Consider the following 27837-nt stretch of genomic DNA (forward strand, 5'->3'; position numbering starts at 1 on the left):
CAACATCCACCACAGGTATCATGTCAGCAATTGACTCTCAAATTGTTCAAGTAAAAATTAATTATGCTATGTACGCAACTTTTCTGTTAGTTTGAAATACTTTAAAAATAAAATGCTTTTAAAACAAATGAACAGACTTACACAAATTAAATATGACTGAAAAAAGGTCTGAAAAAGAGCCTCCTGTTTTTTGTTGTTGTTGTTTTTTGAGACGGAGTCTCGCTCTGTGGCTCAGGCTGGAGTGCAGTGGCCGGATCTCACCTCACTGCAAGCTCCGCCTCCCGGGTTCACGCCATTCTCCTGCCTCAGCCTCCCGAGTAGCTGGGACTACAGGCCCCCGCCACCACGCCCGGCTAGCTTTTTGTATTTTTTTAGTAGAGACGGGCTTTCACCGTGTTAGCCTGGATGGTCTACGATCTCCTGACCTCATGATCCGCCCACCTTGGCCTCTCAAAGTGCTGGGATTACAGGCTTGAGCCACCGCGCCCGGCCTGAGCCTCCTGTTGCTGATACAAAGAAAGGAGCATGATGTTGAAAAGATGAAAATTCATTTGAATGAATAAAATATGGATGGCCAGAAGAATTAGTGAGAGGTAAGAGTGAAACAGTAAATTGAAGCTTCATCTTTGCTGATGCAATATAATTCCAGGCCTTCAGAATAGGGCAAGAATGCAGAATGCTTATTGCCTCACATTTACACTGGCCTTTAATTTCACCTCACCTCTTCTGAGTAGGTGAAGTCTCTTCTAGCTTGCCTTTAGTAGTTCCTGTTCCCTATCTCCCTCTTCCTTTTGTTCCTTTCCTCCTCACGACCATCATGAAAATTGGTCTGTGGAGATCTGAGTCTTTCCTAAGCTTCTCATACTGGGATGAAGATTATTTTTAGGATTAATCTGAGTCACAGAGGGAGGAGGGAAAGAACCATTTTAATCTTTTCCTTTTCACTCCTTCATAACCTGCTGTACGGCTAAATCATTTTACAAACACGTCTTTCCTCCTTTTCCCTAGGAATGCTTTGCCTTTTATTTTTCCTTTGGAAACAGTATCCATAAGCCTTCATCAGAAGCTTCTAAAAGTGGAAGGAATTTTTCTTTGTTAGAATGGACCACGGGCTAAATTAAAGGAGATTGCTATAAGCTGCTTTCATGTAAGTAAATCCATTTATTATTATAGCGGTTGTTGGGATCTGAGGGGTTATATAGTTGCCCCTGCTTCCCTTTCTCACTGGCCCCCTCAGCTATACCCCTGTCTTAGTCTGTTTTGTGCTTTTTATAACAAAATACCTAAGACTGAATAATTTATAAAGGAAAAAAAAATTATTTGGCTCACAGTTGTGGAGGCTGGGAAGTCTAAGAGGGGACGGCATCTAATAAGGGCCTTCTTGCCGCATCATCCCATGGTAGAAGGCGGAAGGGCAAGAGTGATCTCACGAGGGCAAGACACTGAACTCGAAGCTTCCAGCTTTATTATAATCAGCATTAATCAATTCATGGGAGTGCAGCCCCTATGACCTAAACACCTCCCATTAGGCCCCACCTCCCAACGCTGCTGCATTGGGGATTAAGTTGCCAACATACCCTTTTTGGGGAACACCTCCAAACCATAGCAACCCCACTCTGGATTTTCCCTTCTGTCCCTCCGAGGCTGAGTGTGGAAGGCACTCCTGCTTTCTGTGGAGAGATGCAGGCAGAGACTGTGTTTGACCTTCTTCCTTTGCAGCAACACGCTTGAGCATGCCTCATGTTTCACTGTTGGACCACATTTCTTTGAAGGGTAAATAAGCATGTGAACGCTACACTTTAAAAAACATCTCTACCAATTTACACATTAAACACTGAGGAAACAAGGAAGAACAAACAAAACCCCCCTACTAAGTTACCCCAAAAGGTGGGAGAAAGTTCTGTCTTGGATAAAATAGGCACTCAAAGGCTATCTGTTGAATGAATTGAATGAATGAAGAGAGATCTGGGCCAGGTGTGGTGGCTCATTGCCTGTAATCCCAGCACTTTGGGAGGCCGAGGAGGGCAGATCACCTGAGGTCAGGAGTTCAAGACCAGCCTGGCCAACATGGCGAAACCCCATCGCTACTAAAAAAGTACAAAACTTAGCCAGGTGTGGTGGTGGGTGCCTGTAATCCCAGCTACTCAGGAGGCTGAGGCAGGAGAATTGCTTGAACTTGAGAGGCAGAGGTTGCAGTGAGCTGAGATCGCACCACTGTCCTCCAGCCTGGGCGACAAGAGTGAAACTCCATCTCAAACAAACAAACAAACAAACAAACAAAAAAGATCTGGCTTAACTTAGGTGAATGATAGTTTAAACAGGCAAGCTTCTGGCTGAAGATACTAACAACAACCCTTATTTAGAGTAGGTTAGCCTTTTCAGAGTGCTTCCACACATTATCTCATGTACTCCTTGGACAGACCCTGCCCTGCGAGGGAGGGGAGCAGGTGCTATTTATACCATTTTAAAGTTGAGATTAAATGACTTGCCTGGAATCAAACAACTAAGTGGCAGAACTGGGGCCAACACCTAGGTCTGCTGACTACCACTGGCACCAAGGCACCAGAGAGATTCTTCTGGTTTCAGAGTAGAGCCCCCAAGGGTTACTGTTGGAGGACTTGTCTTACTTAAAACTGTCATAGACTGTGTGGAAGCAGACCCATGTAGGAAACATCACACGGCTGAAATGGCCTTAAGCTCTCCAGGGGAGTAAACACCAAGCAGATGGATCTAAATTGAAAAGATAAGCTTCACACAGCTTATGTGAGTGGACAAAAATATGGCAAATGAGTTTCATTCTGTACTGAATTGGAATAATGCATTTAGTATTGTTAGTCTAAAGTCACTTAAAAGATGAGTTTGGAGCTGTGTTTTATTCTAAGAGACCCATGAGTTATTGTTGACTATTTCCTAAAGTCATATAACAATATGCTAGGCCTCTTTGCTAAGAACGTGGAAAACAGAACTGAAAGCATTATTTTGTCTTACATTTGACAAAATGGTAATGAAGTTATACGTGGAATCATGCATTTAATTCTCCCTGGAAACCGTAAAAAAGAGTCTAGTATTTCATACATATACCAGGTCAGAGAAAGAGGTAACTAAAATGACCAAATAGATTTCCTAAGAAGAAAGTTGCTTTAAAAGTAGAATTAAATAAGGGAAAATTTGAAGGAAACCCCTATTCACCTTTCATTTTTAACAAACATTTATTTGAGAAACCACTATATTCAGACACTATGCTCAACACTAGAGTTTACAATGACTAAAACACAGAAGTTCACAATCATTGTGTGAGAATACCAGCCGGGATGAATCATGAGTCCAACTCAGCACAGCTATTCTTGTGTGCTTAATGAATTGGCAGCTGGTTTAGGGTGCAATCTCTTGAACTTGGTTGGTATGTGTTGGTTGCCGAGGCCAATCAACCCTGGTAAACCTGCAATCAAGTTCTTCAAGCAGCAAGTCTGAAGGACTGGACCCTTCATATCAGCTACAGCATAAAGTGAAGTTATGATTTATTAACAGTGTCGTTAACATTTAGTTGTTTACCTGGGTCTAACAGATACCATCCTTCTCTGTGGTCTCAGCACTTCTGAGCTAGGAAGGTGCAGATAGTCCCTGCTTGTGACTGAATTATGTTCCCAAAAGTTGATTTCTAACTTGGTTGTTTGAAACTGAAAATGCATTTTTTTCCCCAGAGAATTAATGTTAGAAATACTGGTTCTGTTCTCAGGCAAACTCTTAGAAGGCCATTTAGCTTTGAGACTATAGAACTGTGACCTACGACATTGTTTCTATGGGAAAATGTGCCCCAGAAGGAACAAGGTCTTCCTTCCTACCCCACTTCCTACCTCCCTGTGTAATGAAGCCTGTGTGTTTACTACAGGAAGTGCTGCTCCCAAGAGTGGGCGGCTGGGCTTTGAGGCAGCCTTGGACACTTATCCCCAAGGGCAGAGATATTCTCACTTCTCCTGCCCCAGCTCTGGCAGGGAGGGGAGTGGGAGCAGGTCGGGAGTCTGTCCCTGACCCATCTTCTTCAGGGCTTCTGGTGGGTGGGGTTCTAGCAAGACTGGCTACATAATTTCTGGGGTCCTTTGTTCAAAAGGCAGAAAAATAAAAATGCTGCTGAGCTAGTGAAGTATAAAACTTTTTTTCCTTTCTTCTGCTCTCTCTCTCGACTTGTTACAGTGTTTTAAATATGTGATTTAATGTTGTTCTATGTAAGAAAAAAGAAAAATTTAAATGATTAGCATGAATGTTATAATTCATTGTTATACTGTGCAAAACCAGTTTTAAATACAAATATAAGATCATTTAACTCCCGAGGCAGGAGGATTTGCTTGAGCCCAGGAGGCCAAGGCTATAGTGAGCTGTGTTTGCACCAATGTACTCCAGCCTGGGCAACAGAGCTAGAGCTCTATCTAAAAATTAAAAAAAAAAAAAAAAAATTAACTCCTTTGTGGACTCACCAAAATGACACAATTTCTATTTTTTAGCTCTTACATACATATATAGTTGGTTATTACCAGAACAGTAGAAAAACTACACAAAACTACCTCAACTGTTATTTCACCTTTTTTTTTTTTTGAGATGGAGTTTCACTCCATCACCCAGGCTAGAGTGCAATGGTGTGATCTTGGCTCACTGCAACCTCCACCTCCCAGGTTTAAATGATTCTCCTGCCTCAGCCTCCCAAGTAGCCGGGATCACAGGTGCCTGCCACCACGCCTGGCTAATTTTTGTATTTTTAGGAGGCATGGGGTTTCACCATGTTGGGAAAACTGGTCTCAAACTCCTGACCTCAGGTGATCCACCTGCCTCAAGCCTCCCAAAGTGCTGGGATTTCAGGTGTGAGCCACCGTGCCCAGCCCTTATTTCACTTCTTGATGCACACACATTGTACTCACACTCCACCTTTGACTTACTGAGTAAGAAAGTACTAAAAGGCAAAGGAAATGTCCTCAGCACAAGCAGTCAGCTAACACAGGGAAGTGACACAAGAAAGAAAAGATACGATACAGTACCTTGGACTTTAATGTCTTAGGATGCCACTGCCTTCTTTCTGTTTGAAGTTCTGGTTCCAGTGGAAAGCATGACTTCTCAGAACCATCAGGACCCCCACTTACTCAGTCGTAGACAAAACAGGCTTACCTTGTATAAATACTTATTTGCTTTGTCTCGTTGAATTCTGAGGCACTGTGGGCTCACCAGAATCCTGTGCACGTGGGTCATGGAGAATGATATATATGAATGGAGTGGCAAGAAATAGTGAACATACTTATTGCATCTATCTCCTCTGCTCACCTGCGGCTTCACTGCCACATCTGATTTCACTATACAACGTGAGTTCAAAGACAAAATCATCAGGAATGTCGGCCGAGCGCGGTGGCTCATGCCTGTAATCCCAGCACTTTGGGACGCTGAGGCGGGCAGATCACGAGGTCAGGAGATCGAGACCATCCTAGCTAACCTGGTGAAACCCCGTCTCTACTAAAAATACAAAAATTAGCCGGGTGCGGTGGCGGGCGCCTGTAGTCCCAGCTACTTGGGAGGCTGAGGCAGGAGAATGGCATGAATCCGGAAGGTGGAGTTTGCAGTGAGCCGAGATATGGCCACTGCACTCCAGCCTGGGTGACAGAGCGAGACTCCATCTCAAAAAAAAAAAAAAAAAATTCAGGAATGTCAAGATAGTCGTAGCAGAGCATTAAACCAAGCATGGGGTTCTTTTGCACACAGGGCCCTGTGTAATGCCCTGGTTGTGGGAGGGAAAGGAGAGAACTGTGGCAGTATGGGATGGGCATTCATAGGTTTAGAGGCCAGGATGGGCAGGTGAATCTTAGGCCTCTTGAGCCCCTGGCTGTTTTTCTTCCAGAACACCAGAGCTAGGGGATTGCCAGAGACAATGATGAGTGCAGATAAAGACTGCAGAAGTGGTTATCAGTTTCCGGGGATGATGACATCCTCTGGGAAGGCAGTTCCAGTGGCAGTAATTATCAAGTGGCAAATGGCGGGTGAGAGGCGGGATTGTGGAAGGCAGACCTACTAAGCCTACCATATTATATACTAATTGATAAATGCAGCACTCAGAATGACCAGTGAAAGCAAATGTTGGGTACAGGTTTAGTTAGAGGTAGTGATTACCTTCTTCCCCAAAGGACAGGATAGCTTGACTACTGAAGTGTAAAGGGGAGGAGCATGACCCTTGTGAGTTGAAAGCTGCTTTGTCTCCACAACTCAAAATATTTATCATTCCCTGTGCATGGGCTGACAAACATCATGTCTATTCTTTCCTTTTATTTACTCTGGTCATGTGGCAGAGGCCCAGGTTGTTCTCAAAATCTGAGACTAGTTATAGAAGGCTTTGGGGTCTCAAGAGGTTCAAGTTGGACACTGTCTCCAGAAATTAGGAGTATCTGTTCTCCTCAAGCTATTGGGCCTCTCAAGATATAAGGAAAGACAGAATGCAGTAAGAAAACCTTCGGACTAAATTTCCCTAAAGCTAGAAAGTGTCATTCTCTCTATGCTTCTCTTAAAAAGTGTGTGTTGGGGGAGGCTGTAAGTTTTGTATTACTAGTTTAATTCTACCATTTCTACAAATTTGCCCTGCTTGCAGAAAATACTGACTTCCAAAGCAGACAAATTAGAGGGGCTCTTTGGATTATTTATTTGGTTTTATAAATTTATCCCAATAGATATTTCCCAGTACATTCAAATGTTTAATTATGTAACCATTATTCAAAAAGTAAATGTATAGTTTTTGTCTCATAAATTGATTTTATTACAAGGAAAGCCAGGTTTTGTCTAAAATATTTATTTTTTTTTTTTTATTTTTTTTTTTTTTTTGAGACAGAGTCTTGCTCTGTCGCCCAGGCTAGAGTGCAGTGGCACGATCTCGGCTCACTGCAACCTCTGCCTCCTGGGTTCAAGTGATTCTCCTGCCTCAGCCTCCCGAGTAGCTGGGATTACAGGCACCCACTACCATGCCCGGCTAATTTTAGTATTTTTAGTAGAGATGAGGGTTCACCATCTTGGCCAGGCTGGTCTCGAACTCCTGACCTCGTGATCCACCTGCCTCAGCCTCCCAAAGTGCTAGGATTACAGGCATGAACCACTGTGCCTGGCCTTAAGTAATTTCTTACAGCTTTTTTATGAAATCCCATTTGTCATAGTCTGAGAAAATGATAGAACATTTGTAAAGTGTGTACCTGAAACGGGTTACTTGGTAGGAACTTGATAAATGATTGCTATTACCATTCTCCTCCTGAAGGATTATATATATATATATATATATATATATATATATATATATATATATATATATTTTTTTTTTTTTTTTTTTTTTTTTTTTTTTGAGATGGAGTTTTGTTTTTGTTGCCCAGGCTAGAGTGCAATGGCACAATCTTGGCTCACTGCCACCTCTACCTCCCGGGTTCAAGCGATTCTCCTGCCTCAGCCTCCCGAGTAGCTGAGATTACAGGAGCCACCACACCCGGCTAATTTTTATATTTTTAGTAGAGATGGGGTTTCTCCATGTTGGTCAGGCTGGTCTTGAACTCCTGACCTCAGGTGATCCATATGACTCGGCCTCCCAAAGCGCTGGGATTACAGGCATGAGCCACTGTGCGTGGCTTTTTTTTTTTTTTTTTTTTTTTTGAGACAGAGTTTCACTCTGTTGCCCAGGCTGGAGGGTAGTGGCACAATCTTGGCTCACTACAACCTCCATCTCCTGGGTTCAAGCGATTCTCCTGCCTCAGCCTCCTGAGTAGCTGGGATTACAGGCACAAATCACCAGGCCAGGCTAATTTTTGTATTTTTAGTAGAGATGGGATTTCACCATGTTGGCTAGGCTGGTCTCGAACTCCTTACCTCAAGTGATCTGCTCACCTTGACCTCCCAAAGTTCTGGGAATACAGGCGTGAGCCACCGCGACTGGCAGAGGGGATAAACTCTTGTTGCTCCATCCAGTTAAATGTGGGATACTAGTTTTGTTTGCAGGTAGTCTTCCATTTCCAAAAAGCATTCCTGTGATCTGCCTCTCATCAAAACGTATGTACAGGTTTGATGGGTTTTGACTGAAAACATTCTCTCCATCATCTTTAACTATCGCCAGTCCTCATTATTCACAGATTCTGTTTGCAAATTTGCCTACTGCTGAAACTTATTTGTAATCCCGAAGTAGTCACAGCACCTTTGTAGTCACTTTTGAACATGCACAGTAACGAGATATTTGAGTCACCCTACATGAACATTGCCAGCTGAGGCCAAATAAGACAAGATTCTGCCTTCTTGTTTCAACTCTTGTACTGTAAACGAGTATCCTTTCCATGGTCTATTTGGTGCCATGATTTTTTTGTTTTTAGAAACAGGATCTATGTTGCCCAGACTGGACTCAAACTCCTGGGCTCAAGTGACCCTCCTGTCTCAGCCTCCTGAGTAGCTGGGACTATAGACTCATGCCACTGTGCCCAGCCATCACATTTTTTTGCTTTCTGTTGGTGATTTTGCTGTTAAAGTGGCCGCCGAATGTATTGCTGAAGTGCTGTATGGAGTTCCTAAGCACAGAAGGCTGTGAAGTGCCCTACAGAGAAAATACATGTTAGATAAGCTTTATTCAGGCACGAGTTCCAGTGCTTTTGGCAGTGAGTTCAGTGCTAATGAATCAACAATAAGTATTTAAAAAGGTGTTTTTAAACAGAAATACACATGAGACAAGATTATATATTCACTGGCTGATAAGAATGTTGTGCCAGAGGTTTGCAGGAACCTAACCTTGTACTTCCCCTAGGAGCAAGGGTTCAGTTTTCACTAATTTACTGTTCATGATGACTTTACAGAACATAAGTAACACAAATAATGAGAATCCACTGTAAGGATGAACTGTACTTGGCAATGAATTTCTTCAGTGGAAGGCTGTTTTGTTTATTTACAAATCAAATTACAATGTGTTCTTCTATAAACCATGTCTAGGAGAGCAGTCATTTTAAATTAAGAGTATAAACAGACACACAGAAGCTTCCAGTTGGAGACCATGGAAGTTATCAGCTGGCTGTAGGCCCCTCCTCTCCTCAGCAGTTCCTTTTAGAGCCTCCTTGACAGGTGGCCATTGTTTTCTGATTGAATGCTTCCAGTGATGTAGCACTCATTTCACGGGGAAGTCCTGTCCACTGTGGCTCAGTTCCAACGTCCAAAACAGTCCTTTCTTATGCTAAGCCAATGCCTCTCAGTAACAGCCCTCTCAGTGGTTTTAGATCTGAACTCCCAGAGCAACCATTCTCTCCTCTGCACACAATAACCCCTCAGCAAATCTCTTCTGCAGGTTAATCAGACCCAATTCTCACATCTTTTCTTCAGAGAACATGCTTTCCACACCCTGCCTGAATGTCTCCTAATGAATTACTCTAATTTGTTATGTGTGGTAGCCTTTGTAAATGTGGTGTCTATATTTGAACACATAAGTTCAGATATCTTGAGCTGAATCGCGTAGGTGTGGTACCCCCTGGGACTTGGACACTGTTTCCCATTAACACATTTTGTTACATTTTTTTTGGCATCTGCTCACACTGCATTAATATCCCTTATTGTCACAATAGCAGGTTAAGCCAAGTCTCCCAAATCCTGGCCCTTTTCAAATGATTTTTCTGAACAAAGATATTGTACTTTATTGCAGTCAAATCTCATCTTTTTAAAAAGATTCTTTGCAACCTATGGAGATGATTCTGAGTAATTATTCTGAAATCTATCACACTGTTTTATATCTCCTTTAAGTTTAATAAGTACCTTAACTCAAAACATTGATAAAAATATTACCCGGCCGGGCACAATGGTTCATGCCTGTAATCCCAGCACTTTGGGAGGCCGAGGCGGGAGGATCACAAGGTCAGGAGTTTGAGACCAGCCTGGCCAATATGGTGAAACCTCGTCTCTACTAAAAATACAAACATTAGCCTGGCGTGGTGGCGGGCGCCTGTAGTCCCAGCTACTCGGGAGGATGAGGCAGGAGAATCCCTTGAACCCAGGAGGTGGAGGTTGCAGTGAGACAAGATCATGCCACTACACTCCAGCCTGGGCGACACAGTGAGACTCTGCCTGAAAAAATATATGTGTATTACACAAGACTAAAGAGGGGAAAATTTGTGTTGCTTTTCTAGAGAACTTTCTCAAGATTCCTTGTCATGCCATCAATTGGCACTCTGAATCAACCTTTCTCTGCTATAAGCTAAACCCACATCACTCCATCTTATCCACAAAGGTGTCTTGCCTTCCTGAAATGACCAATTTCTTGGTTAAGTAATGTAAAAATCCTATTAAGAAAGGAAGTGGTATTTCTCTGTAATGACTTACTTGAAGAGAAGTCATGACGACCTGTTACATTTTCCCTAACATACTGTCTTTAATGATTTATATCAGACATTTTCCAGGGTTTACCATCAAATGTAGCAGTTTGTATTGCTAAACTCTATTTTCCATCCATTTTGAAAATCAAGGTATTTGATAGTTTATCTTCATAGGGTAACTTAACTGGAAGAAGATAAAACAAGAAGCCTAAAGAGGGAACTTAAAGAGGTAATGTGGGAGCAACTGGGTGACTTAACACACATCTCTGACTCATCTAAGCATTCACCAAGTCCACTTTACCCAATAATCTTTCTTGTATTACCATCTCCTTCCTCAGCCAGTAAAGGTACAATAACCATCTAAATATACTGTGTCTCTCTCATGAGATACAGTTTGGTTTGACTTCTCTATTACTTGCAACAGAAAAAAATTTTTACTTACATAGGAAAGGGAGGCTCCTTAGAGGACATGGGAGTTTTGTTACCAGAAGACCATACATTGGATACAAGGCAGAAAAAACAATGGATTCTTCTACCTGCTCCAGGTCTCCAATCTCTTGCTCAATCTACTCTTCCTATTAATGCCAGTGTTATATTCTAAAATACTAGTTGTATCCTTTACATTCCTCTCCTAGTTTTGGATGAAATCCGAAAGTAATCAAGGCCTTCTCAATGTGGTGCTAACTTGTCTTCAGTCTCCCAGGCCTATCAGACTTCTCCCATTTTCCAAAGTGTGCCCTGCATGCTCATGTCTTTTTTTCCAGATACTACCCGATGGAATCAAGCCCAGTTCAAATACTCTCTCTCCCTGTGTCCCCAGTTCTTATCAATTGTTCCTTCCATTATAGTCCAACAAGAGCAAGTAATTTGCATCTCTGCTCAGGAAGCACTCATCTAGCTCACGCTGTACTTATTTTTTCTCTCCTGCGTTCCTCCACTATGGCAGTGACTTTCAAACTTTCAGCAATAGCATAGCTCATAGCAATAATAAGTAATAACTAGAAATACATTTTACATTATGTTCCAAGAGACACATTCATATAAACTATATATTTCATCAATTTTAAGAAGTACTTCCTCCATTTTAATGCCTGAAATCAGGATTTAGGCCAGGTGCGGTGGTTCATCCCTGTAATCCCAGCACTTTGGGAGGCCTGAGGCAGGAGGATCACTTGAGCTTAGGAGTTGGAGATCAGCCTGGGCAACAAAGAGACCTAATCTCTACAAAAAATAATTAGCCAGGTATGGTGGTGCACACCTGTAGTCCCAACTACTCAGGAGCCTGAGGCAAGAGGATTGCTTGAGCCCGAGAGCTTGAGGCTGCAGTGAACCATGATCACACCACTGCACTCCAGCCTGGGTGACAAAGTGAGAGTCTCTCAAAAAAAAAAAAAAAAAAAAGATGTGGCAATAAGGTATCATATTTTGATAGAGTTTTCACTTTCTTAATAGTACATAAAATAATGGCATGTTTCATAATGAATGACATTTTCAGATCTGTTGAAATGTGTTACATAACCAAGACAAAAGTTGCACAAAACAATGTTTGCCCTTTCTTCTGGGCAAGCTCTCTTTAGTTTTTTGCTCCATTAAGACAAAATGCAAATTGTAATCCACTAAAATGATTTCACTACTCACTAATGGATCATAATCTGCAGTTTGAAAAAATGCTGAGAATTGAAATTTTTTTTGTTTTGTTGAGACGAAGTTTCACTCTTGTCGCCCAGGCTGGAGTGCAATGGTGTGATCTCGGCTCACTGCAACCTCTGCCTCCCAGGTTCAAGCAACTCTCCTGCCTCAGCCTCCTGAGTAGCTGGGATTACAGGCGTGCACCACCATGTCTGGCTAATTTTGTATTTTTAGTAGAGAGGGGGTTTCACCATGTTGGTCAGGCTGGTCTCAAACTCCTAACATCAAGTGATCCACCCGCCTCGGCTTCCCAAAGTGCTGGGATTATAGGTGTGAGCCACCACACCCGGCCTATGCCCAGCTAAATTTTGTATTTTCAGTAGAGACAGGGTTTCACCATGTTGGTCAGGCTGGTCCCGAACTACTAACCTCAGGTGATTCACCTGCCTTGGCCTCCCAGGGTGCTGGGATTACAGGCCTGAGCCACTGCACCCGGCCAAGCATTGAAACTTTTTATAGCTACAGAATGGGATTTATTTATTTATTTATTTTTTGGAGAGGGAGTCTCGCTCTGTCACCCAGATTGGAGCACGGTGGCGCGATCTCAGTGCACTGCAGCCTCCACCTCCTGGGTTGAAGCGATTCTCCTACCTCAACGTCCTGAGTAGCTGGGTGGCGCACGCCACCATGCTTGGCTAATTTTTTTTTTTGTATTTTTTAGTAGAGATGTGGTTTTACCCTGTTGGTTAGGCTGATCTCAAACTCCTGACCTCAGGTGATCCACCCATCTTGGCCTCTCAAAGTGCTGGGACTACAGGTGTGAGCCACTGCCTAGAATAGGATTAAGACCTAAAACCGGGCTGGGTGTAGTGGCTCACACCTGTAATCCCACCACTTTGGGAGGCTGAGGTGGGCGGATCACTTGAGGTCAGGAGTTCAAGACCAGCCTGGCCAACATAGTGAAACCCCCTCTCTAATACAAATGCAAAAATTAGCTGGGTATGGTGGCGCCACCTGTAATCCCAGCTACTGGAAGGCTGAGACAGGAGAGTAGCTTGAACCTGGGAGGCAGAGCTTGCAGTGAGCCGAGATCCTGCCACTGCACTCCAGCCTGGGCCACAGAGCCAGACTCCATCGCACACACACACACACAAAAACTAAACTAAAACTGGCTGGGCCCGGTGGCTCACTCCTGTAATTCCAGCACTTTGGGAGGCCGAGGCGGGTGGTCAGGAGTTTGAGACCAGCCTGCTCAACGTGGTGAAACCCCGTCTCTACTAAAAATACTACAATTAGCTGTGCGTGTGGTACAAGCCTGTAATCCCAGCTACTCAGGAGGCTGAGGCAGGAGAATCGCTTGAACCCGGGAGGCGGAGGTTGCAGTGAGCCGAGATTATGCCACTACACTCCAGCCTGAGTGACAAGAGCAAAACTCCATCTCAAAAAAAAAAAAAAACCCAAAAAACTAAAACCAATTACATTAACATGACTTTACAATTCAACTATCTGCAATAAATATAACTTGAATTCCAAGAAACTCTTGCCCAAAACGGTGGAGTTGCAAATAACTTGATCGTGGTTTCAGGAACTTCCTAAAATCCATTTATCTCATTAAGTTACTGACAGAATTTGCCTTCATCAGGGTAAATAGCCCTCTGCTCTATTTATCCCTTTAGGCTCTCTTCAAAACTCTCCCCATCCTCTGCCCACCCATCCTAAACTATGATATCACAAATTTGTCCCAAACCCAATCAGAACCCGTCACAGAAAAACCAGTCTTAAACCAGATCCCTGGGCTGGGTGTGGTGGCTCACGCCTGTAATCCCAGCACTTTGGAAGGGCGAGGTGGGTGGATCACCAGGTCAGGAGATCGAGACCATCCTGGTCAACATGGTGAAAACTCATCTCTACTAAAAATACAAAAATTAGCTGGGCGTGGTGGCGCGCGCCTGTAGTCCCATCTACTCAGGAGGCTGAGGCAGGTGAATCGCTTGAGCAGAGGTTGCAGTGAGCCGAGATCGCGCCACTGCACTCCAGCCTGGCGACAGACCAAGGCTCTGTCTCAAAAACAAACAAACAAAAACCAGATCCCCCAAATCTTGTAATTATTCCATCCTTGACCTCCCCTTTTGAAAAGGTACAAAGATTCTGTCAACTTAGTGTCTCCCTTACTATTGTAAGCCAACTTTGCATTATCCACAGGTTATTTACCCGAAGTCAGCAGTGACACTGGATTAAACGCTCCTTGAGGGAAGGCACAGTGCTTGGTATTTATTCTCCCACCTTCTCTGGGTGATCAAACATTGACGGAAGAGGAAGGTAAATGAGTTCTCAAACAGTGAGAGGAAAAATGTCCTTAGGATCAGAGGAGAGCCTAGAGCAGGGGCAATGGGGCTGAAGGTAAGAGCTCTTGTTGCAGAAGTTGGAAATTCTGCGGTTGCAATAAGTCTCCCCTTTCTCTTGGTTTTATTCACTCATCACTTCTTCTTCACACCTGGTACTCAGCTGACGTTGTTTTAAATATTAAAAAATAGAAAGCATTCCAGCTCACCCCAACCACTTAACTTCGTTACTCTGTGATTTTTTTTTTTTTTTTTTTGAGACGGAGTGTCACGCTTTCGCCCAGGCTGGAGTGTAGTAGCGCGATCTCAGCTAACGGCAAGCCCCCGCGGGGTTCACGCGATTCTCCTGCCTCAGCCTCCCGAGTAGCTGGGATTACAGATGTGAGCCACCACACCTGGCTTGTTTTTGTATTTTTAGTGGAGACGGGGCTTTCACCATGTTGGCCGTGCTGGTCTCGAACTCCTGGCCTCAGGTGATCTGCCCGCCTGGGCCTCCCAAAGTGCTAGGATTACAGGCGTGTACCACCACGCCCGGCCCTTTGTGATTTTTTTTGAAGTGGCCTTTGCCTCACTCTTGAAGATGCCCATAATAATGGCTAAGGGGCTGTTGTATGGTTCTTATCGGCATTGTATGGTGATGAAGTCATTGAAAAAATATGCTGACCTGCATCTCTAATTTCATAAATACTAAATTTCACATAAACACTGGAAAGGCTCCTTGGACTCAATAAGCCATTAAAAGTAATGTAAGTTTGCTTTTAGCCAAGAAGTGGGCCCAAGAAGGTACCCATCCACCTTTCTACGTTTCACAGTGCATCCCTTTTCAAATTCAAATTATCCTATCCCAGTTCCTGCAACAAGGCAGGTACTCTGGCCTCCCAGTCTTTGCTTACACTGTTCTCTCGGCAGAAACACCCTCCCCTTCACCTCCTGGTTACATCCGCTCCTCCAAGATCTAGCTGAAAGGCCACCTGTGGCGACCTCTCCTAAAAGCCTTCCTGCATACTCTCTGGCAGAATGAATGGCCTCAGTACTTGGCCTCGGACGCGTCTGCCTTGTGCTCCGGCTGCCGCCTTCCAGCCTAATCCATCTCGAGGACCAGCCTTCCTGGAGACTGAGGCCTCTTCCTCTCGGATTGCCCAGTGCTCTGCACTAGTAGGTGCTTAGTAAACGCTCGCACTGGGTTTGGTCACTTTGTTCCCTTAATGCCGGGGCAGGTAGTGGAGCAGAGACGGCCCCGGCTGTCTTCCTTCTTGCCCGCCCGCAGGCAAAGCCCCCGGAGGCGCAGGACTAGCCGCGTGCCTTTCCCACCGCCCCCGCGGCGCGCACAGCCCAGTCACGGGCGCTGGAAATTCCGGCGCGTGCGGGCGCGCTGGGCAGGGCGGGGGCGGGAGAACCCGTGGAGTGAGCCTGTGACGTGAGGGGGCGTGGCACGGCGAGGCCCCGCCCCCTCTCCCTCGCCCTCTCTCGCGGGTCGGGGTTACATGGCGGCGACTGCGGCAAAGCGAGAGCCTCGGAGACGCCGCTGCTGCCAGCACAGCCGGAGACCTGAGCCGACACTGGGGGCTGTCCGCGGGTCCCGCACTCTCTCAATGAGTCGGAGAAATCCCGTGAGTGTGTGTGTGTACGTGTGCGGGGTGCGCCGGCTGGGCGGCTCGGGAGGGCGCCGCGGCGGGCCCGGCAGCGGCGGAGCCGGCTCCCTCCTCCATTGTGTGTGACCCTCCGGCGGCTGCCGCTCAACAAAGGCGCTTTTGTTTGGTCTGCCGCCCGCCCCCTGCTCGTCCGCTTGCCCGCTCTCTCGGGCCTGGCCGGCGCGTCCCCGCGCGGGCCGGCGGGCGGCGGGCCGGGGTCTCCGCGTGGGGCCGGCGAGGCGGCCAGTGGGCCCCTCCCACCCGGCACGCCCCTCGCCGGTCGCCCTGCCGGGCTGAGCCCGTTCCCTGGCCCTGCACGCCGGCTGCCGCCCCGCCACCTGCGCCCGGCTCCGCGGGTTCGAAACCCAGCCGGACCGGAGGGCGGGCGAGCGAGGGGCGGCGGCCCGGGGAACATGAGGTGGCGTGGAGTCTCGCCTTCCTGGCACTCTGCCTTTCGAAATGCTCCCGCGTCTCCTCCCCCGTCCCACCCGGTGACTCGGCCTCAGCTGACTCCGGCCGGGCAAAGTCTCCAGTGGCGTAGCGCGCAGCGCTCTCCCGGCTCGCCTCAGAGCCCTGAAGTCCGCCCAAGTTTTGAGTCTAGCCATGAATGAGGTACTGAAAACTCGGAGACGAAATTCCTAATTTCCTCCCCCGGCCCTGCAGTCTTGCCTTAGCTTCTTTCGGGACCTTAAGTGGTGTTGTGTGAAAGTGCCCAAATGAAAGCTTGTTTTGTCGGTTCACCAGAAAGGGCCTTGTCACTTTGCTGTGCATTTTAGTCCGCCTTGTGAGTTGTGTCGAAAAGTAAAGGTGTTTTGGCAACCTTTTGTTTATTGACGAGTGTAGGACCCAACCGGTTCAGGTGTTACGGGGGAGCTCTGTGCAGCAGGAGCTTCTCGATTCCTTTCCTGTTTTATTTTTTCTTTTGCTTGTTCATTGGAAAAGGTCCAGTGAAAGGGACTGGTGAGTTGGAATTAGAAGCCGACTTGTATTAACGTCGTAATTCATGTTCATTGCTAAAGATGCAGTCTAAGTAATGACTTTTTTTTTTTAATTTTAACGGATACAGATGATTTGTCAAGGGGAAAAATTAACATGCCGTACAATGAAGAGCAAGCAGCTTCAGAGTAATTTTCTGATGGCTGATTCTTCTAGCCTGTCTCTTACAGTTCCGATTGGGCATGTCCTCTCTCTTTAACGCTGGAAAACCGAGATGGAAAGAATGATCTGACCAGAAGAATGTAGGGTCCAAACAGGGCCTGGCCCTGAAATCAGGAATTTCTTCATAGAAATGTCAGATTTTAATTTTTAAAAAATAATTTTGAATTGGGTGAAAGAAACTTTGTCTTTAGATAGTAATTGTTCAAACATGTTTATGAAGTGTTTGCTATGTGCCAGGGAGTGTAAAGTCTTTTCACATATGTTACATCATTTATTAAGAATTGCCTTGTTAAGCGTGTCAAATTATTTATTGATGTCCTGAATTCAGTAATTGCAGTTAATCTAGAAAATATGCCAGATTTGAGCAGAACATATTTGATCACCTAGGTATTACTGTTCAGAAGAAAACACTGGAAAATGGAGAATATTTTAGGAAAAACTTCGTATATGAGGATATTTTGGAATTCAGTTATTTGCAAAAGAGGATTAGAAGTAGTCGTTGGCTACTTGTGATTAAAAAATACAGAGAAGAGTGATCTGAAGTAAGTTAATTTTGCAATTAAAAAAATGCACCCATTCTAAAGACAAATGTTAGCACTAAAAGTGTTGCAGTGCTTTACATAAATTCATTTAAAGCATCGTGAGAATCAACTGACAAAATAGTAAGGTTTGCTGACTCAGGGTACTTTGCTGAAGGGGATGGGGTCGGGTAGGAGGAAGCTTACAAGTGCTGCTGCAAGTTTTGAGTTGGATGATGACTCATGCTGCCCACGGACTGCTACGTGGCTTTTTTTTTTTTTTTTTTAATTGTATTTTTTTTTAAATGATAGGCTAAAATGTTCCTGTCCACATTGAAATTCTCTCTCATTTTTTTTCTGAAGAGGAACAGCAGTTTCTATAAAGTAATGGCTTCTTAAATTGCATTTTAAAAGGATATCCTATACCCTACAGGTGGAATTGTGTAACGTTTGCTGAGAGGAAAGGTAAAACCAATTGCCGGTCAGGTGCTGAAATTAAATGTTTGATACTAACAGGTTTTTGGCTACTGCTGAGAGAGATTTGTTACAGGTTATTTATAAAGGACAGATAGTACTTTTATGGTGTCGTTAGAAATTGACCTTATATTTTTATTGGTTATGTGAGTTATCTTTATATTTAATATTTAATCAGATATGGCTCTGAATATGAAAGTTTCACTCTCATGGAATTATTAAAACATGATTATATGTTGTGCTTTGTGATTTATGTGAATTTTCTGTTTTAATAAAGACAATTTGAAATAGGTATTAGGCACTATTTTTCATTTTTTTTTAAGATAAGCTGAATGTACAGTTCCAAATTTAAAACTTTAAGTTGAAACTTGGTAATAAGATACATCTTTTGACTGATTTTAAAACAGGCAACGTTTAGCAAGTTGGCTTAAAATAAGATTGAGAGGGGGAAAAAGATTGAGAATGGCAGTTTAAGAGTGGGGCTGGGTGCGGTGGCTCACACCTGTAATCCCAGCACTTTGGGATTCCACTGAGGTGGAAGGATCGCTTGAGGCCAGGGGTTCAAGACCAGTATGGGCAACATAACAAACCCTGTCTCAATTTTTAAAATAAAAGAAAAATTTCCCACCCATCCTCTAGTTTTTCTGTGTATACTGTTTAATTTTTCAAATGGATTTGAGGAGTTTGTGGACAGTAAAGTGTTTGTTGTTGTTTTTGTGAGACAGGGTCTTGCTCTGTCACCCAGGCTGGAGTGCAATGGTGCGATCACTGTTAACTGCAACCTCTACTTCCTGGGCTGAGGTGATCCTCCTACCTCAGCCTCCTGAGTCCCTGGGACTACAGCTGTGTGCGACCATGCCTGGCTAGTTTTTGTATTTTTTGTAGAGATGAGTTTTCACCATGTTGCCCAGGCTGTTCTTGAACTCTTGGGCTCAAGCAATCTGCCTGCTTCAGCCTTCCAAAGTGTTGGGATTACAGGCATGAGCCCCTGCTCCCGGCCCGTAAAATGTATTGTTAATGTGAATTAAATTTTTGGAACTATTTTGGAAGAGTATTGCGTGCTTTATATCTAGAGGATTTTTAAATAAAGTTTAATTCAAACTTAAAAAAAAATTTCTAGTAAAGGAAACATAAAAATACAAAGTATTGAAAATTTTCAGAGCATCACATTACTTAGAGGTTTAACACATTTCCGGCATTGTTTTCAAATATAGGTAATTAGCTGTGGTGTGCATAATTCAGAGTTTAAAAACAAACTGAAGCCAGGGCAGTGGCTAACGCTTGGAATCCCAGCATTTTGGGAGGCTGAGGCGAGACTCCAAAAAACAAACAAACAAACAAAAACTGGATATCTTAGCTTGCTTCCTATCTGCAAGGTACTGTTTTATGAAATGCTGAGCCTTCTCACCACTGCTATCCAATTCCTTGTTACTTTTGAACCATTCGAACCTTGTGTTACTCTAGGTCCCCTGTTAAAATGGAAAGAAGATGCCTCAGAAGTAAATTCTGTGTGGCATTGTTGGCTGCCTTCATTAGTTCCTTCAGCCTGTTTTGTGGGCTGTTACATTACACTACAACCTGCCTGTGGTATGGGAATTTTGCTCATTTTTATTGCTGAGAGCCTTGACTGAGACTTTAAGAAAACAACTCCAATGTTACTGTAGTTAATGGCATTTTCCAGGGGTTGCTTTCATGTGAAGCTGATGCTTTTAAGGTGACAGTGATGTGGGCCAAGTCCAGCACTGGTTTTTTCATCTCCATGAACTGCCTATTTGGAAAATACTGTGTGGCTCTCTGATAGAGTTGGTTTTTTTGTTTGTTTGTTTTTTGTTTTTTGTTTTGAGATGAGTCTCACTCTGTCGCCAGGCTGGAGCGCGGTGGCGCCATCTTGGCTCACTGCAACCTCCGCCTCCCACATTCAAGCGATTCTTCAGCTTCAGCCTCCTGAGTAGCTGGGACTTCAGGCACATGCCACCATGCCTAGCTAATTTTTGTATTTTTTTTTTTTTTTTTTAGTAGAGACGGGGTTTCATTATGTTGGCCAGGATGGTCTCGCTCTCTTGACCTCCTGATCCACCCACCTGGGCCTCCCAAAGTGCTGGGATTACAGGCGTGAGCCACTGTGCCCGGCCCATAGAGTTCTAAAAGTTTTGTCTTTTATACATGTCAGTCTTCTAAGTCCATTTCTAAAAACTTGTTCAGAGATTGAATGCTTATATAGCAAATAAAATTTTCCCATTAATTTTCATTAAATTTGGTGGTTTTTTCACAGAAAAAAAATGGTATCATAAAACTTGTTTTTAGAATCCTAGCATTTACCTCAGAAAAGTCTGCCTCTGCAGAGTGCAAATCTATATGCATTTAATTCTGTACAATCATAAAACTTTTAAAATATTACTGTTTTGGAGGTGTCATGGGCATTATCTTGCTTCATTCATGTACATCATTTGACAGTTAAGGAAACTAAGGCCTGGAGAGATCTAAGACCTTGGTACTGAAAGTGTGAATTCTGGACCAACAGTATTAGCATTACCTGCGAACTTGTTAGAAGTTAGAATCTTGACCTCATCTCAGTCCTACTGAATTAGAATCTTAGAATCTACATTTTTTTTGTAAATAAGAGGCACAATCTTGCCCTGTTGCCCAGTTTGGATCGGAGTGTAGTGGTGTGATCATAACGCACTGCCACCTGGAACTCCTGGACTCAAGTAATCCTCTCACCTCAGTAGCTGGAATACAGGTGTGTGCCATCATACCCTGCCTTTTTTTTTTTTTCTTTTTTTTAAGAAGTGGAGTCTCGCTGTGTTGCCCATGCTGTTGTCAAACTCCTGGCCTCCTACCATGCTGGGAAGAACCTACATTTTAACAAGATTTTTCAAGTCATTCAGTGCGCATTCAGTTTGAGAAGCACTGCTTAATGATGCATACACCTGGGCAGTATAGTGAGACCCTGTCTCTACAAAATAAAATGAGCCAGTTGTGGTGTGCGCACCTGTAGTCCCAGCTACTTTAGAGGCTGAGATGAGAGGATTGCTTGAGCCCAGGAGGTTGAGGCTGCAGTGAGCCCTGATTGCACCACTGCGTTCCAGCCTGGGCAACAGCAAGAGACCCTGTCTCCAAAAAATACGTAAATAAATAAAAATTAAAATGATGCATACATGGTTGTTCAGCTTGTTAGTCTTCTGAGCTGCTCTTTCCACTGACCCTTCTGAAAAAAGTCAAATGGAAAATGTAGAAGCTAATCACTGCCCAGTTGAACTTTCTATGATGATAGATGTGTTCTGTGCTATCCAGTGAGGTAGCCATTGGCCATGTGTGACTGTTGAATACTTGACGAGCAAGTAGTGCACTTGAGGAATTGAATTTTTTATTTAATTTTAGTTACTTTAAATAGCTGGACGTAGCTGGTGGTTACATGGACAACACAGATCTAGATGATCTTTGCCCACTCTAAAATCTAAGTTGTAATTTAATAATGGGTTAGACTCAGTTTAATAATTTTTCTCTCCTAATGTACAAATTGGAGAGAGGGTATGTTGACTTAGTTTTTCTAGTATGCCCAGATATTATTTTAGTATGTATTATAAAACAGTGCTGATTTTCTAATTGATACATCTGTGTTCAATAAAGTAGATAATCTAAGTTGTAAGAAAGTCCATTCCTTCCCATCTTAAGAGGTATTTTCACTTGTATTTTTAAAAAGTGGCTATTATTTGCTTAGTTATTCTGTGGAAAGCATTGACAGGATAGTTTTTGCCTCTGGCCTAGTACCTCTAGGCTTGTTGGCACTTGTTGGTAACTTCCAGATTGATCTGCTGTTTATGTTAATTCCAGGTGCAGAAACAGAGTGGTTCATAACCTCCCACCTTTTTTTTTTTTTTTGAGAGGGAGTTTTGCCCTTATTGCCCAGGCTGGAGTGCAATGGCGTGATCTTCACTCACTGCAACCTCCGCTTCCTGGGTTCAAGTGATTCTCATGCCTCAGCCTCCCAAGTAGCTGGGATTATAGGCATGCGCCACCACACCCAGCTAATTTTGTATGTTTAGTAGAGATGGGGTTTCAACCATGTTTGAAGTAGATAAAGTAACCTAACCTCAGGTGATCCACCTGTCTCGGCCTCCCAAAGTGCAGGGATTACAGGCGTGAGCCACCACGCCTGGCCTTAACCTCCCACCATATGCAATGGGAAAATTCTAACCCTGTAGTCACAGGCCTATGTCCAAATTCCGGCATTTACTGTGTGTGTAATTTCATGAAGTTGCTTTTCTTAGAGAGTCATTGTTCTTGTTTATAAAATGATATTTACAAGACTGTAGTTAGAGAAGAGAGAAATAATTTGTCATTTAGAAAATGCCTGTCATGGCTGGGCGCGGTGGCTCACGCCTGTAATCCCAGCACTTTGGGAGGCCGAGGTGGGCGGATCACAAAGTCAGGAGTTCTAGACTAGCCTGGCCAACATGGTGAAAACCCGTCTCTACTAAAAATACAAAAAATTAGCCAAGTGTGGTAGTGCATGCCTGTACTGCCAGCTACTCTGAAGGCTGAGGCAGGAGAATCACTTGAACCCAGGAGGTGGAAGTTGCTTTGAGCCGAGATCGCACCATTGCACTCCAGCCTGGGCGACAGAGCGAGACTCCATCCTGAGAAAAGATAAAACAAAATGCCTGTCGTGGCCGGGCACGGTGGCTCATGCCTGTAATCCCAGGACTTTGGGAGGCCGAGGCGGGCAGATGACAAGGTCAGGAGTTCAAGACCAGCCTGGCCAGCATGGTGAAACCCCATCTCTACTAAAAATACAAAAAAGCTGGCCATGGTGGTGGGTGCCTGTAATCCCAGCTACTCGGGAGGCTGAGGCAGGAGAATTGCTTGAACCCAGTAGGGGGAGTTTGCAGCAAGCTGAGATCATGTCACTGCACTGTAGCCTAGGCAACAGAGCGAGACTCCTTCTCAAAAAAAAAAAAAAAAAAAAAAAGAAAATGCCTGTCACATAATAGGTTCTTAGTAGATATGAGTTACCTACCCTCCCCCTTCTGCTTGGATTTTATAGCCCTCTGTAATTGAGTTATATGCTTAGGATTCGAATCAGGCATAATACATATTTTGAGTCTTGGTCTCTACCAGTTACTGTAATTTCATGCCTTGCCTCATTCACGTTGTATCCCATGTAGATTTCGCCACTTGTGCTCTGGATTTCTTCTCTTGACTTTTTTTTTAATCTTAATTTTTGTTTGTGTGTAGATGGGGTCTCCCTATGTTGCCCAGGCTGGACTCAAGCAGTCATCCTGCCTCGGCCTCAAAAAGTGCTGGGATTACAGGCATGAGCCACTCTGCTCAGTCTGTTGATTTCTCTTTATTTATGTATTTATCGTTTATTGAGATGGAGTCTCACTCTGTTGGCCAGGTTGGAGCGCAGTGGCATGATCTTGGCTCGCTGCAGCCTCCACCTCCCAGGTTCAAGTGATTCTTCTGCCTCAGCCTCTTGAGTAGTTGGGACTACAGGTGCCCCCCACCACACCCGGCTAATTTTTGTATTTTTAATAGAGATGAGGATTCGTCTCTGTGTTGGCCAGGCTGGTCTTGAACTACTGACCTCAAGTGATTTGTCTGCCTTGGCCTCCCAAAGTGCTGGGATTGCAGGTGTGAGCCACCGCACCCTGTCAGCCTGTTGACTTCTTAAGGACTTACCTCGTTCTTGCCTGCATCATGAATTTTTCACTTTCTGGATCATCTTTATTAGTATACAGATGTGCCTTAGAGCTGTACTGTCCAGTATGGTAGCTACTAACCAACAGTGCTTTCTGCAATGAAATGTGTGGCTGTTAAAAGAAAAATTTAAAAAATTTTGTTCCTCAGTGATGCTAGCCATATTTCAGTTGTTCAGTAGCCATAGATGGCTAATGGCTACTTTATTGGACAGTGCAGATATAGAACATCCCTATCATTGCAGACAGCACTATTGGACAGCAGCTCTAAGTGAGGCTTCCTTCTTTATAAGCCCTCTCCCCCATTCCACATTATTCTCTAGCTATAGCCTCATTTCTCTGATTCTCCTCCAAACCAGTTTTCAAAAGTTGTCATTTTGTGCTCTCTCTACTTTCCTTTGCTTCTTAGCCTACTACAGATTGGCCTCCATTCTTACCACTAAAACTACTCTAATCAAGGTTACCACTGGTTTCTGTTTACTAAATTCGTCTTACAGGCTCTTGTAGGAGCATTCAGTGTAGTTGACCACTGTTTTCTGCCTGTTCATCTACTTCTCATTTTATGAGACATATGTTCTTGTTTTCCTTCACTTCTTGTTATACTGTATTTTTTTTTTTTTTTTCTGAGATGAAGTCTTGCTGTCCTCCAGGCTGGAGTGCAGTGGAGCAATCAATGTCTGCTCACTGCAACTGCCACCTGCTGGGTTCAAGTGATTCTCCTGCCTCTCAGCCTCCCCAGTAGCTGGGATTACAGGCGCACACCACCACGCCTGGCTAATTTTTGTAGTTTTAGTAGAGACGGGGTTTCACCATGTTGGTCAGGCTGGTCTTGGAACTCCTAACCTCAGGTGATCCATTGACCTTGGCCTCCCAAAGTGCTGGGATTACAGGTGTGAGCCATTGCACCTGGCCCTTTTTTTTTTTTTTTTTTAAAAAAAAACAGGCTTCTCTCCTTTACCTGCATCTAAGTATTGGCATACCTAAGACAGGATAAAACTCCTGGGTTTTTTTTTTCACCCTCTTTTTCTAAATTCATCCCCTAGGTGGTCTCATTCAACTCATTGTTTTAAATGCCATCTATATGTGAATCATTCTTATATTTATGTTTCTGGTTTAGACTTCTTGCCTGAGCTCCAGACATACTATCCAACTGCCTTGCTAGACATTACCACTTAGTAACCTAGTAGTCAGTTGTCTAAATATACTTCACATGTCCAAAATAGAACTCTCTTCCATAATATTCTTCCAGTCTTTGCCTCTTCCGTAACTGGCACCTAGGAGTTATCCTTGAATCCTGTTTTTCCCTTATCCCATAGCTAATCCATCATCAAGTTCTTTTGGTCTCCAGAATATCACTGAAATCTATTTATTCAATGATCTGTTTTATATCTTTATTTCTACCACCCTAGTCTCAGCCACCATTATGTCACCTGGCTTACTGAAGTAGCTCTTAACTGGTTTTTGCTTTTACTCAGCTACCTTGTTCAGACATTCTTTCTCCCAGTAACAAGAATCTTCTTTCAAAAATGTAAATGAAATAGTGTAGATTGCCTGCTTAAAGTGGTTTCCTAGTTTTTCTTTGGTCTTAGTTATGAGATTCAGAATCCTGCCTCACGTGTTCTTCCTATCTTACTGCTACCTCCTTTCCTACGCCCTTTGCTGGAGATGCTGTGGCTACACTGGCATTTCTTTTGCTCCAAAATGCCAAGTTTTGTCCCACCTTAGGTTGTTCAATTTGTTGTTTCCTCTGTTAGGAATGCCCTTCTCCCATCTCTTAGCAATGCTGGTAGCTTCTTATTCAGGTTTCAGCTCCTCAGAGGGCCATTTCCCAGCTACTAGGCCAAATCTGAATTTGTTGATTAGCTAACTTATTTGCTGGTCTGTCCTTACTAGACTGCAAGCTCTTTGGAAGCAGAATAACCTTGTCTGTCTTATTCTCTACTGTATCGTCATACAGTGCCTTTCACTTGCTAAGTGCTCAGTAAATTTTTGTGGACTGTATAAAATGTTTGATTCCTTTAAATCTCGGAAGGGAAAAACTGCATTAATAATTGCATTGTACCCAGTGTAACATGATTCTGGACTGGGTCCTTTACGTCCCAAGTACATGATTGGGATTATTGCAGAAACTTAAATGGGGTCTGATTATTAGATGGTAGTACTATACCAGCATTAATTTCCTGATTTTGATGATTATATTTTAGTTATGCAGAAGAAGGATTTTTTTTTTTTTTTTTTTTTGGAGACAGAGTCTCAGTCTGTTGCCCAGGACGAAGGAGTACAGTGGTGCAATCTCAGCTCACTGCAACCTGCACTTCCCAGGTTCGAACAATTCTCCTGCCTCAGCCTGCGGAGTAGCTGGGACTACAGGCATGCGCTACCCTGCCCAGCTAATTTTTTTTGTTTGTTTTTTTGGTTTTTTTTTGAGACAGGCTCTCACTTTGTTACCCAGGCTGGAGTACAGTGGCGCGATCTCGGCTGACTGCAGTCTCTGCCTCCTGGGTTCAAGCAGTTCTCATGCCTCAGCCTCCCGAGTTGCTGGGATTACAGGCGCCACCTTGCCCGGCTCATTTTTTTTTGTATTTTTAGTACAGACAGGGTTTCACCGTGTTGGTTGGACTGGTCTTGAACTCTTGACCTCAAAGGATCCACCCTCCTTGGCCTCCCAAAGTGCTGGGATTACAAATGTGAGCCACCACGCCTGGCCTTAATTTTTGTATTTTTAGTAGGGAGACAGGGTTTCCCCCTGTTGGCCAGGCTGGTTTCAAACTCCTGATGTCAAGGGATCCGCCCACCTTGTCCTCCCAATGTGCCAGGATTACAGGTATGAGCCGCCGCGCCCGGCCAGAAGAAGGTCTTTGTCTTTAGGAAATATACTCTACTCAAAGGATTGGGGAGTGAAGGGAGATATGTACTAGTCAATTAAAAAAAAGGTACAGTGAGAGATCTTGGAATTTGGTTTACAAACCTGGTTCAAATCCTGGCTCTCTCATTTATGTGTGATCTTGAATGTATTTTTTAAATTCTCTAAAATAAAGATTATAATATTTGTTTTGCCTATTGGGAGGATTTAGTGTAAGGGTATATGTCCAACACAATGCTTCACATATAATACAATCTCAATAAAACCTTGCTTATATTCTTTTAAAATTCAAATATTAGAAAATGTTGACCAGGCATGGTGGTTCACGCCTGTAATCTCAGCACTTTGGGAGGCCCAGGTGGGAGGTTTGCTTGAGCCCAGGAGTTCAAGACTAGTTTAGGCAACATTGTGAAACCTTGTCTCTACCAAGATAATAAAAAAATTGAACCAGGCGGGGCTGCTCACACCATGGGCATAGCTACTCAAAAGGCTGAGGTGGTCCACCCACCTTGAGCACTGGTGGCGGAGGTTGCAATGAGTCATGTTCATGCCACTGCACTTCAGCCTGGGCGAGCGAGACCCTGTCTCAAGATATAAATAAAATAAAAATTTCAACATTTTATTTTCATGTTCAGTACTATGACTTCCTTTATAATATGAACAAATAATTTTTTTTTTTTTTTGAGACGGAGTCTTGCTCTGTCACCTGGGCTGGAGTGCAGTGGCGTAATCTCGGCTCACTGCAAGCTCCGCCTCCCAGGTTCACGCCATTCTCCTGCCTCAGCCTCCTGAGTAGCTGGGACTACAGGCGCCCTCCACCATGCCTGGCTTATTTTTTGTATTTTTAGTAGAGACGGGGTTTCACTCTGTTAGCCAGGATGGTCTCGATCTCCTGGCCTCATGATCTGCCTGCCTCGGCCTCCCAAAGTGCTGGAATTATAGGTGTGAGCCACCGTGCCCAGCCCAGTAATTTTTAATTTTTAAGTTTTTTTTTTTTTGAGACAGAGTCTTGCTCTGTCGCCAGACTGGAGCGCAGTGGCGCAATCCCGGCTCACTGCAACCTCCGACTCCCTGGTTCAAGTGATTCTCCTGCCTCAGCCTCCTGAGTAGCTGGGATTACAATCATGTGCCACCATGCTTGGCTAATTTTGTATTTTTAATAGAGATGGGGTTTCTGCATGTT

The 27837-nt window shown here is 44.0% G+C and overlaps 1 protein-coding gene across 3 annotated transcripts in view; it reads left to right on the forward strand.

Moving 5' to 3' along the window:
- The first annotated feature begins 943 nt into the window (after nucleotides 1-943).
- MAPK6 (mitogen-activated protein kinase 6) overlaps nucleotides 944-27837 on the forward strand; it is a 63607-nt gene continuing 36713 nt past the window's right edge. Inside the window, exon 1 of one of the 3 annotated variants that reach the window (XM_015452837.3) lies at nucleotides 944-1147. The gene's annotated coding sequence lies outside the window, so the exon portion shown is untranslated. Of the gene's footprint in view, nucleotides 1148-15770; nucleotides 16552-27837 lie in introns of those variants that run through there. The other 2 variants (XM_005559577.5, XM_005559576.4) reach the window with 2 other exon arrangements.

The sequence above is a fragment of the Macaca fascicularis genome, chromosome 7 (genome assembly GCF_037993035.2).
Source record: "Macaca fascicularis isolate 582-1 chromosome 7, T2T-MFA8v1.1".
Taxonomy (NCBI): Eukaryota; Metazoa; Chordata; class Mammalia; order Primates; family Cercopithecidae; genus Macaca; species Macaca fascicularis.